Source organism: Pogoniulus pusillus, chromosome 21, assembly GCF_015220805.1.
Source record: "Pogoniulus pusillus isolate bPogPus1 chromosome 21, bPogPus1.pri, whole genome shotgun sequence".
NCBI classification, from domain to species: Eukaryota; Metazoa; Chordata; class Aves; order Piciformes; family Lybiidae; genus Pogoniulus; species Pogoniulus pusillus.
Genome location: NC_087284.1, coordinates 18104226 through 18115201, shown reverse-complemented (window position 1 = coordinate 18115201; position 10976 = coordinate 18104226). Strand labels below are relative to the sequence as shown.

Genomic DNA, 10976 nt, shown 5'->3' with positions numbered 1-10976 from the left:
CCTCCCCAGTTCTTTACTCCCAAACGATTCTGAATGTCTTTCTTTCCCCTCTGTAGAGCTTTGTGCAGCTAATACAGGGGTGAGAGCAGCAAGGAACCATGGGGGACAGAATTAACACTCTGCTCCTTGTGTTGGGCTTAGTGACCAGATGTAAGCAGAGGACCTGGCTCAGGGAGAACCATGCTTCAGTCCTTTTAAAGGTCCTGGTTTTAGACTGGGACTCAGCTCCACTTTGCTTGAAAGCCACAGTGGCTCCAAGGGGGAAGGGGAGTAGTGCTCAAGTATGCCAGTGGACCAGAGCAGCAGAAAGAATTCATGAGAGCAAATGCAGCATTCTTCTGACACAGCTGTTACCTCTCTATGGCTCTGATGTATGTCAGCATTCCCAGGATTTGCCACAAGGCTGGAGTAGCTTTGGTTCATCTCTGGCCAGCCAGTCCCTCAGCAGCTGCTCTCATTTAGGCTCCTTGGTGCATGCAGCATGGCAGCTGAGGGAATGAAGAGCAGCAGCTGGTTGGGGTAGATACCAAGGATAATTGATGACCCTATGGAATATAATTGAGGGCTCACAAGCCTTTTGTAGGGCGAGGTGTAAAGGAAGACACCAAATGTGCTGGGGACAATAGGCTGGGCAGGCCCACTTGGTGCTGTCAAGTCAGCTGCTGCAAAGGGTGAATGAGGTACAGGGGCTGGGGATGGTTTGTGTGAGGACAGTGATACTCTGCAGAAGTTATTTCATGAATGAGCTAGAGGAAGTACTGTTTTCCCTAGGCCATTCAGAGGCTTTACTTTGGTTGGAAGGGTGTGTCTTTCTCCTGCTTGACCTCTCTCTGACCTTTCTTATCTGAATTTTCAACATATTTCAGGCCCTCTCTATTTCTCCTCACTCTGCAAAACCAGACTTCAGTGTCTTCTGTTCAAGACAAAGCTAATAAAAAAGTAGAGGGGACAAAGCTTGCTTTCTAGTTGTGCTTGGGTATAGGATTTGCACTTCAAAATGTCTGCCTCTGCTGCTTATCCTTCCTGTGGAATCATAGAAATATTTTGGTTGGGAGAGATCTTTAAGATCCTCAAGTCGAACTGCTGACTCAGCATTGCTAACTCACCGTTAAATCATGTCCCTCAGCATCACAGGAGAAGGTGGCTGACCACCAGCCCTGGTGGGATGAGCTGTGGTGCACCAGTGAAGGAAGCTGGCTGCTCACTGGTACTTCTGCTGATCAGGCTTCCAGCCAGTAAGCAAATATTTACCAACTTCCCAGAGCTACTGGGAAGAACAAGGAAGCCTTCAAAGCTGTTTACATAAGGTAAGGTCTTCTGTTAGGTGATGGTGGTAAGGACTGAGGGTGTGAGTGCATTCCAGTTCCTCCAGTACAAAGCATTGTTTGCAGCATCTTTTTGGGTCATATCCCACCATGTGCAGCTTTCTTCTGCCTTTCACACAGCCATGCTCACCTTGAATCCATCAGGAAGATGCTGATCCAGCATGTAACATGCTATGATGTACCTTACTCCCTTAACAGGTCTGGTACTTGTCTGCACTAACTCACAGAGAATGAAGAGACTTTTTCTTGTCTTACCTTTTTAATCCTCTCCAAATGTTTGAGTTTGGGGTTTGGTTTTTGTTTGTTTGTGGGCTTGTTTGGTTGTTGGGAGGTTTAGTTGTTTGGTTTTCTTTGTTGTTGTTGTCCTTTAATTTGGTTTTCTTGGTTACCCAAAACACTGGCTTTGAACAGCAGCTGGGGAATCCCACTTCTGGCTAGAAAGCTGCTTTTACTTCTAAATGTATTCAGGGGGGTTGTACTGATTTTTTTGCTTTTGTGGTTATTTATGCTTGCCCCCTTACTTTGGACCTACTTGCTTGAGCTTTCTGGAAGGAACTGGATCACTTGTCCAGTGAGCAGCTGTCTCCAAAGCCCAGCTGCAGTCTTGATGTGAGGTATTTTGCGGGGACTTTCCTCTTTGGATCCCTTTCAAGCCTGCCCTCCTCATTTTTCCCTGCTCTCATTTGCTTCACTGCTGAGTTTGCTTTTTATCTTTGCTATAAACAGCAATTGTTCAATAGTAGAAAATAATCTGCCCAGGAAACCTGGCTTGGATCCATACAGCCAGGTGCTTTTTTTTTTGGTACTGGTCGGGAGTGAGTGGAGGGAGGAGAAACAAATCCCTCCAGCTCTGCTTTTTATGCTGTTTTGTTTGTTTTCCAGCTTCTGTGGTGATCCTTTTGCCTTAGGGATGCTGATAGTAGCTGCTGGAAGAGTAGAACGTCTTATCAGTGCTTCTCAGGGGGAGCTGAGGCCAGCCACACTGGCAGCTGCTTGTGCACAGTGGCACAAAAACCTGCCACATCATGGCACATGTGGTATGCCATGAAACAGACCATTGGAAGTGCTCTTTCTGAAATAAAGAGAAGGAGATAGGGCTTAGAAGGATGAGGATTTAAAACAAACACCAACACAACACTGTTTTCTTCTTCTTCCTCCACCCTATTGATCAGTAATATGACTAAACAAAATTCTTCACTTTTCTCAACCTCTTAGCTTGAAAACATCAAGGGGAAAAAAAATGGGATAGTTTGGCAGGACTCCTGTGGAGCTCTTCCTTTGCTTTCTGGGAGAGGTTCAGGCAGCCCCAGGAGACTCCCTTTACTGATATTAGTCACCTCACATGCTCACAGACTTTTAGAAGCTCTGTTTGCTCTTGGTAAGAAAGGGGAAAGTCCAGGAACAGCCCATCTGGAAACATGAGACAAATACCTTTGTAGTTACTTGGGGGTTTATTCCTGGGTTTGGCTTTAGTGGTGACATAAAAATTCAGATGGGGAGCTGTAAGTACTGATAAGGTAGGGAGTTCAGTGCAAAGTAAGACCTTACTTTAAAAAGGCTTAATCTAGGGGTTCCTGACCCCATTGGTACACAGTTTTCCTTGTCTTTTTTTGAGACTAAGGTTGTTTTTTATCAGGTCTTACTTTTCACTCTGAAAACAGGCTCAGGCCATAAAAGCAACACAGAAATCTTTGGTTCTTTTCATTGAGATCAGCTTCCTCTATTGCTTTGTCCTTCTTTAACTACAACTTAAATATGGTCTTATAATGTCCTTTTCTAATCACCTGAACCTCACAGGAGTTTAGTGTGATACTCCTGCCAGTGTGAAAGAAAACTAACTCCAGCCTCCTGTAGCTAGTCCCATGCTGAGGGTTACTAGAGTACAGCAAAACCTCTCTGAACAGGAGCCAAGAGGGTGACCTTGAAACTTGAGTGTCAGATCCAGGAGGAAAGTGCTGAGAGGATTAAGCTGCCTTTAAAATAGAGCTTTTTGAGTATCAGTCTTTTAGTTATGTCTGTTTTGATCATAAGCTGACTCTGGGATGGTATTGCAGAGGCTTTGCTGTTGATTTTCCTATGAAGCAGCTAGAGCCTCTCCACGTTGTAAGGTTTTAAAGGCACTGCTATATTTGAACAGTTATGATGAAGTCTCATGTAGATTGCACAAGTCTGAGTATCCTGAAGGTCTGGAAGGTGGAATGAAGAGATGCCAGACTTGCATTGGCCAGCTCCAGGATCTTCAATAATGATCAGGAGTTAAGGCTAAAATGTGAACATTCAGAGCTCTCAGATGCTCCAGTTTTAGCAATTCCTTGAGGCTTGTGGGGAAATGCACACTGAACATTGTGGCTGCTGAGGGTATTTTTGCTCTGTGGAACTGTGCTTATCTGGTTGGCAGGGAGAATGGCTTTTAATGCAGTCCTCCTCCATCTGTGGTCTGCAAGATATTAGCAGATGACTATCCAAATGGAGAGGAAAATAAAGACCAGGCCCTCATAGGTGTCATTAAGCATAAGAGCAAACAAATGTGAGGGATTAAGGGAAGGAAAAGCAATAGAATGAGCATTAAGGTCAACTTAACTTTTCCATATGATTGTTACTGTGTGATCTTGCTGGGCAAGATTTTTATTACTATTTTTTCCCAAGAAGTTTTAAATATTTTTTTCCATTTAACAAGGAAAATAAGAAAGTGAAGAAGTCTGTGTGAAGAAATACTGTGTCCAGTTCTGGGCTCCTCAATTCAAGAGAGATGTTGAGATACTGGAAGGTGTCCAGAGAAGGGTGACAAAGCTGGTGAAGGGCCTGGAACACAAACCCTATGAGGAGAGGCTGAGGGAGCTGGGGGTGTTTAGCCTGGAGAAGAGGAGGCTCAGGGGGGACCTCATTGCTGTCTACAACAACCTGAAGGGAGGTTGTAGCCAGGTAGAGGTTGGTCTCTTCTGCCAGGCAACCAGCAATAGAATAAGGGGACAAAGTCTCAAGTTGTGCTGGGGGAAGTAGAGGCTGGATGTTAGGAGGAAGTTGTTGGCAGAGAGAGTGATTGGCATTGGAATGGGCTGCCCAGGGAGGTGGTGGAGGCACCATCCCTGGAGGTGTTCAAGAAAAGCCTGGATGAGGCACTTAGTGCCATGGTCTAGTTGAGTGGCTAGGGCTGGGTGCTAGGTTGGACTTGGTGATCTTGGAGGTCTCTTCCAACCTGGTTGATTCTATGATGCTGTGATAAGTGTCAGCCTAGCTTCTATCTGTGAATAAAGTCTTCTGGGTAAGAATTCCAACCCTTGAGCAAAGGCTTTGAAATCTTCCCCTGCTTGTGATGGAGCTGCATGAGTTCTGTGGTAAATGTGCAACAAGTGTAGTGCAGGTTTCCTCTCTTTGTTCCCTTGGGAGTCGTTTAAACAAAACAAACTCACTGCACACTAATCAAGTGGGCAGGTAGCTATTGCTGCTTAATAGCTTCTGTTGGGCCATTCTCCTTGGCAGGGAGTTTAAGGAATGTTTCCAGATAGATTAAGATATCTTTATCATGGACTCTTATCAGGAGTTGCATTTCCCAGTGTCAAGGTCTTTTGAACTCTGGGGCTGCTCAGGAGATGTGGGGTTTGAATGTAGCCTGTGTGCAGCTCCCCATAGCCTGTTGCTGCTGCTGCAGCTCTGCCTGCAGAGTGCTCTCCTAACAGAGCATGTACTGGGAGTCTGTCTGCTCTTTGGGTTTTGGGGGTTTGGTGTTGGTTTTGTTTGTTCTTTTGTTTTCTGATTTTGTTGTCGATGATGCTTTTGTTTGGGGTTTTGTTGTTGCTTCTGACTGGTTTTGTTTTGTTTTGCCTTTTAAAAAATTGATCATTCTTGTCCAGCTGGACCATATTTTGGCAACTCTACCTCCTTTACAGAATCCCAGCATGGTGGGGGTTGGAAGGAACCTCTAGTCCAGCCTCCCGGCTAAAGCAGGGTCACTCACATCGGGTTGTGCAGGCTTGCAGTATCCAGGCAGATCTGGAATCTCTCCAGAGAAGGAAACTCCACAACCTCTCTGGGCAGCCTGCTCCAGTGCTCTGGCACCCTCACAGTAAATAGGATTTTTCTCATGTTCAGCTGGAACCTCCTGGGTTCTAGTTTTGCCCATTGACACTTATTACTGGGCACCACTGAAAAAGTCTTGGCCCCATCCTCTTGCCCCTTGAGCTTTAGCTATTGGTCCACATTGAGAAGATCCCTTCTCAGTCTGCTCTCCTCCAGGCTCAACAGCCCCAGGTCTGAGGGTTGAGAGCCGTGGAAGAGTGGAGATCTGCATGCTGAACCCTTGAGTGTGCCAAGACTATGACCATGCATGATCAAGGCCAAGCAATGAAGAAACAAGGACGGGTGGCCAAGGTCTCAGCAGGGGTAACGCTGCAGAGTCTGTGGGCCCCCTCATGAACTGCTGTAACTTTCAGGAATTGCTGCCATTGTGCAGCTCACTGAGTGGTGGTGGTCTGTCCTGCTAATGTGGGCATCAATGGGCTGCTTATTCTGTCCTCATAAAGGAAGCCTGTTTTGCAGAGGACGTGATGCAAAGAGCCCTCAAGCTTGAAATGTCTGGACGTCTTCCAATTTCTATTCCCAAAACAAATACTGTTGAATACACACAGAATACAAGGGGGTGCAGGAAGAGAGGCTCAGCAGGGGATGGGATCACACAGAACTTGGAACACAGAACTCCAAGCAGCCTTGGAGCAGAACAATTGGGTGACCTGCATTTGATGTATTAAGTCAGGCTAGAGCGATACTTTGTGGAATCTCATAACCTGGTTAAGGCTGCAACCTGAACAAAAGTATAGCTGCTCATACAATTTAGGAGACTTCTTTTCTAGTCCTCCTGTGGCCATGCATGTGGATTCCAGGATGCAGCTGGGCAGGAATATTCAACTTATATGAGAGCCAGCTGGTGAAAAGCAAGACGTTGGGAATTTCACTGCCCACTCCAGCAGTCTGGCACGAGGCAAAATGAACAAAGTCCACAATTTTTCTCTGTCCTCTGAGTTCTTAGCAGCTGATAGTTGCCAGGTTGTCAAAGACTGTCATTGCTTCCTGTTTACTTAGGTTTAGATGCTCACAGGCCCAGTATGGAAAATTACCAGAGCCAAGTGGTGAAGTTGGCTAAAGGAAGCTCTGCGATCCAAGAAGAAACCTTTCTCGCTCTGCTTTCTTCAGACTGGATGAGCTACTGGCAGGTACAACAGAGCCATTGGCCTCCACCTCTCTCCTGCTTCATTTAATCTCAACATGCAGAGGCAGGCATCTTAACCATATGGTCCTGGAAATATGGGAACAAAAGCAAATGTGCTTCCCAGGTATAATGGTTTGAATCAGAACAAAAGGGGTTAAGCTGAACCAGTGAGTGAACTTGTCTATTTTCCCAACACAGGGGAAAAGTAGCACAAAAAAACCTCAGGATTGAGATACACACCAAAAAAGTAAGATTTGAATAGAGTTTACTGGGCAAAATCAGAAAAACATGGTACAATGTGCACAGTTACCTTAGCCTGTTTGCAGGAAAAGCACAGCACAAAGCAGCAATAAGCAGTGGCAAGCAAGGCAAAAAGCCCAAGCCAGAAAACTACTCCCCCATCCCTCCTTGTCCTGCCACCATCCCAGTGGAAAAGACGAACAGCAACCAGAGCAGGAGGCTTCCCATGTTGTAATCTGAACTTCAAGCCCCATAATACTTTGCTCCAGCCAGCACTTTCAGTTTGAAGCTGGCGTGATTGCAGCCTGGTAGGCATAACAGCAGCAGAGTCAGCTCAATCCAATGCGAGGTGGGGTTAAAGAATCACCTTGAGAAACAAGCAGCTTTGAAAACTAAAGCACAGCAAAGAAGAGCATGAATGAGCTCCTCACCTCTCAACTGCACTTGAAGGTCAATATACTTAACATGCTGAAATAGAAAGCCTATCTTTTCAGTTCCATGTATTGGCAATTTGAAAAGAAACAAACCAAGAATCAGATCCATATTCTCATTGTCAAACAAAAGTTTTCCCTGTTTGCAACCTCTTAGCTTGATTCCTTGTATTTTTGTCTTGGAAGTTCTGAATGTAATAATTCTTCCTTGGACAATGGCATCCTGGGGTGCACCAAGAAGTGTGTGGCCAGCAGACTAAAGGAGGTTATCCTCTTCCTCTGCTCTGCCCTGGTGAGGTCTGCTCTGGAGTATTGAGTCCAGTTCTGGGCTCCCTGGTTCAAGAAGATCAGGGAACTGCTTGAGAGGGTACAGCAAAGGGCTATGAAGATGCTGTAGGGACTAGAACATCTCTTAGGAAGAAAGACTGAGGGATTTGGGCTTTTTTTGCCTGAGGAGAGCACCAAGCTGGGCATATTCTCAATGCTTAAAGGACTTAAAGTATGGGTGTCAGGAGGATGGAGTTAAACTCTTCTCAGTGATGCCCAGGGACAGGAAAAGGGTCAGTGGGGACAAACTGGATCCCAAGAAGTCCCATCCAAACAAGAGAAAAACCTTTGCTGTGAGGGTGCAGGCACACTGGAACAGGCTGCCTAGAGAGATTGTGGAGTCTCCTTCTCTGGAGAGATTCCAAACCTACCTGGATGCTGATCTTTGGCAGCCTGCTCCAGGTGACCTTGTTTTAGCAGGAGGTTGGACTAGATCTGAGGTTTCTTCCAGCCCCCAGCATGCTGAAATTTCTAGGCCTTTCCTTTGGTGTGCTCATTCCTTGCACATGGGTCTGGTTTGGAGGCATCAGATCTTTCAATCATGGTGTGCTGGGAACGGTGGCCTTTCAAAACCAGTGTGTGCATATATTAACCACAAGCACAAGGTTAATGCTGTGGGATCATGGATGACCTATAATTTTGCTCAGTGTTGCTTATCTAACAGCCTGCAGCTGTAATTGAGCAAGTTTGTGGTCTTTACCCTGTTTCCCATGAGGAGTTGCTTGAAGTGATATTTTTGATGATAGAGAAAATTACATATTGGAATAACCCTTTAGCATTTATAGTTACATGTCTGAGATTAAGTGGTACCACATTGAAGAGCAAAGATTTTGAACCAAAATGGCATTTCTAACTATTTTTTGTCCTAAAATGAATGCCTGATGCTTTCTTTGGTTATTTCTATGTGCTAAGAAGGTGTGGAAGTATGTGCTACTGTGAACTTCAGGAGTATTTCTTAGCAGTGGATTGTTTAAACAGAGGTCAGACAGATGGTGGAACCTTCCCATTTCCAGCTCACAAGTCTGGTCTTTCTGATGGTTGTTCAGCACTTTGTAAATACAAAGAGAAGAGCCTGGGGCAGAATCTGAAGTCATGGTACTGGAGCTGGTATTTTAATTTGGTCAGGATCCAAGCCAGCCACTATCAACATGATGTTACTCTCATGGGTGCCAATGTTGGTTGTAGTTCCCAGTGTAGGAACCAGCAGAACCTGAAAAAGTTATTCGGCCACCAAAGAAATGGGCCATGGCCCAAAAACCTTTCAAGTGAATCAGGGCAAAAACCAAATTAAGGTAACAGATCAAGACACAAGGGCTCTTACCTATCTCAGTGTCTGAGCCCTGGGAGATCAGACCTTGAGGGACACAAGCTGCCCCACAGTTGTCAGGGCACTGTGTAGGCCACATGGTGACAGAGGCAGTCAGAGAGAGGTAAAGAGGTGCATAAGTATTGGCTGTATGTGGGAATGCAAAGTGAAGAAGGATAATAACAGGTGGATGCTGACCTTGGTTCCCACCAGCTGCTGGCTACCTGAGGGGCCCAGAACTGGACACAGCACTCAAGATGTGGCCTAACAAGCTGAAGACTGCATCAGGAGGAGCTGCATGCTCTGGTGTTTTGCCCAGTCCACTTATAAACAGTCCAGATGGTTAGCGCCTCCTAACTGCTCAGGGATGTGAACTGTTTCAATACTGATCTTAGTTTCCTCTTTTAATTCCCCACATCCCTTCCCAGAGCACCAGTAAGGCATCTGATTGGTACTTGCAGCAAGGCAAGGAGCAGGGATGGACACATCATAGTTTTCTGGGCTTTTTTCTTTCCTTTCTGATTTTAAAGTGAGCTTCTCAGCATGGAACTGTCAAAACTTATTGTCTGGCTTTTTATTGCGTGCACTTTTGGGTGCAAAGGGTTAGAATTTTCTATCACCAGCAATGAAATGGGGTATTTAAGGTAATTTGAGAAGTTTCCAATATACAATGTTAAAAGGCTTTTTTCCTCCTGCTGCTTTTCCTTCAAGACTTGTACCCTGAGGCACTTCCGTATTAGCAGAATTCACCTGAATATTCATTCTTCTAACTGAAGGAATCTGGGATATCAGCTATTTCACAGGTGTGGGATGGTGGTACAGAAGTAGGAAGGTTCTTGCAGAGGGATGTGCTGATGGGTTAAGTGTTCAGTGTGACTCTGGGGCCATCCAATTACTAGTGCGAGCTCTTGAAACTGTATCACAGAACATAAATACCTAGAAAGACTGAACTCGGGCTGTACACACAAGCTCCTGGAGAGTCATTTGTTTTGCTTCCTAAGCCAAATTCAACTTCACTTGAGCACAGTGAACTATGTAACTTATTTATCTTTCTGTACAGAAATCACAGACTGATGGGGATTGGAAGAGCCCTGTAGAAATCATCTAGTCCAACCCCCCGCTAAAGCAGGGTCACCCAGAGAAGGCTGCCCAGCATCACAATGTCCAGGAAGGTTTGGAATCTCTCCAGAAAGAGAGACTCCACAGCCTCTCTGGGCTGCCTCTCCAGGGCTCTGGCACCCTCACAGCAAAGAAATTTTTTCCTTCTCTTGGGATGGAACCTCCTGGTTTCCAGTTTGTGCCTGCTGACCATTGTCTTGACACTGGGCAGCACTAGGAAAGAGTCTGGCTCCAACCTCTTGCCTCCTGCCCATTAGCTGTCAATGAGCATTGAGAAGTTACCTTCTCAGCATGCTCTTCTCCAGACTAAAGAGCCCCAGATCTCTCAGCCTTTCCTTCTCAGACAGATGTTCCAGTCCCCTCATCATCTTCTTAGCCCCCACTGGATTCTCTCCAGTAGTTCCCTGTCCCTCTTGAACTTGGGGGAGCTCAGAACTGGGGTCAGTACTCCAGATATAGTCTCGTTGGGACAGAGTAGAGGGGGAGGAGAATCTTCCTGTTTAGTAAGAAAGATATTTAATACAGTGAAATCTTTAAAACAATTATTCCTTTACAGAGAGAGTGATTGGCATTGGAATGGGCTGCCCAGGGAGGTGGTGGAGTCACCGTCCCTGGAGGTGTTCAAGCAAAGAGTGGCTGAGGCACTTAGTGCCATGGTCTAGTTGAGTGGCTAGGGCTGGGTGCTAGGTTGGACTGAACGATCTTGGAGGTCTCTTCCACCCTGGTTGATTCTATGGTCTCTAGCATATGCACATTCCTGGCTGATAAGTACTTTCAATGGGACGAACTTTTGCCCTCTCACATATAAGGATGGTTCTCCAGGCAACAGTCCAGCCCTTGCAGCAAGCCTCATCCCAGGCAGGATGAAGCAATCAACACCAAGCTATGCTTTGAGCAGAGCCTCACGGAGGGGAGCTTGTTGCTCTTTCATTCTGCAGCTGAAGAAACATAACACTAGTGGAAAGGAGGCTTAAGGCAGCTGTTGCAAAGATGGGTTTTGCAAGCTGTTCCTCACTATCTGGCAT

General features: G+C 45.9%; 1 long non-coding RNA gene across 1 annotated transcript in view; it reads left to right on the top strand.

Annotated features, from left to right (window-relative positions):
* The first annotated feature begins 588 nt into the window (after nucleotides 1-588).
* Nucleotides 589-10976, top strand: part of LOC135184719 (uncharacterized) — a 29092-nt gene continuing 18704 nt past the window's right edge. Inside the window, exon 1 of the long non-coding RNA XR_010306137.1 lies at nucleotides 589-680. This is a non-coding gene — a long non-coding RNA (uncharacterized LOC135184719). The remainder of the gene's footprint in view (nucleotides 681-10976) is intronic.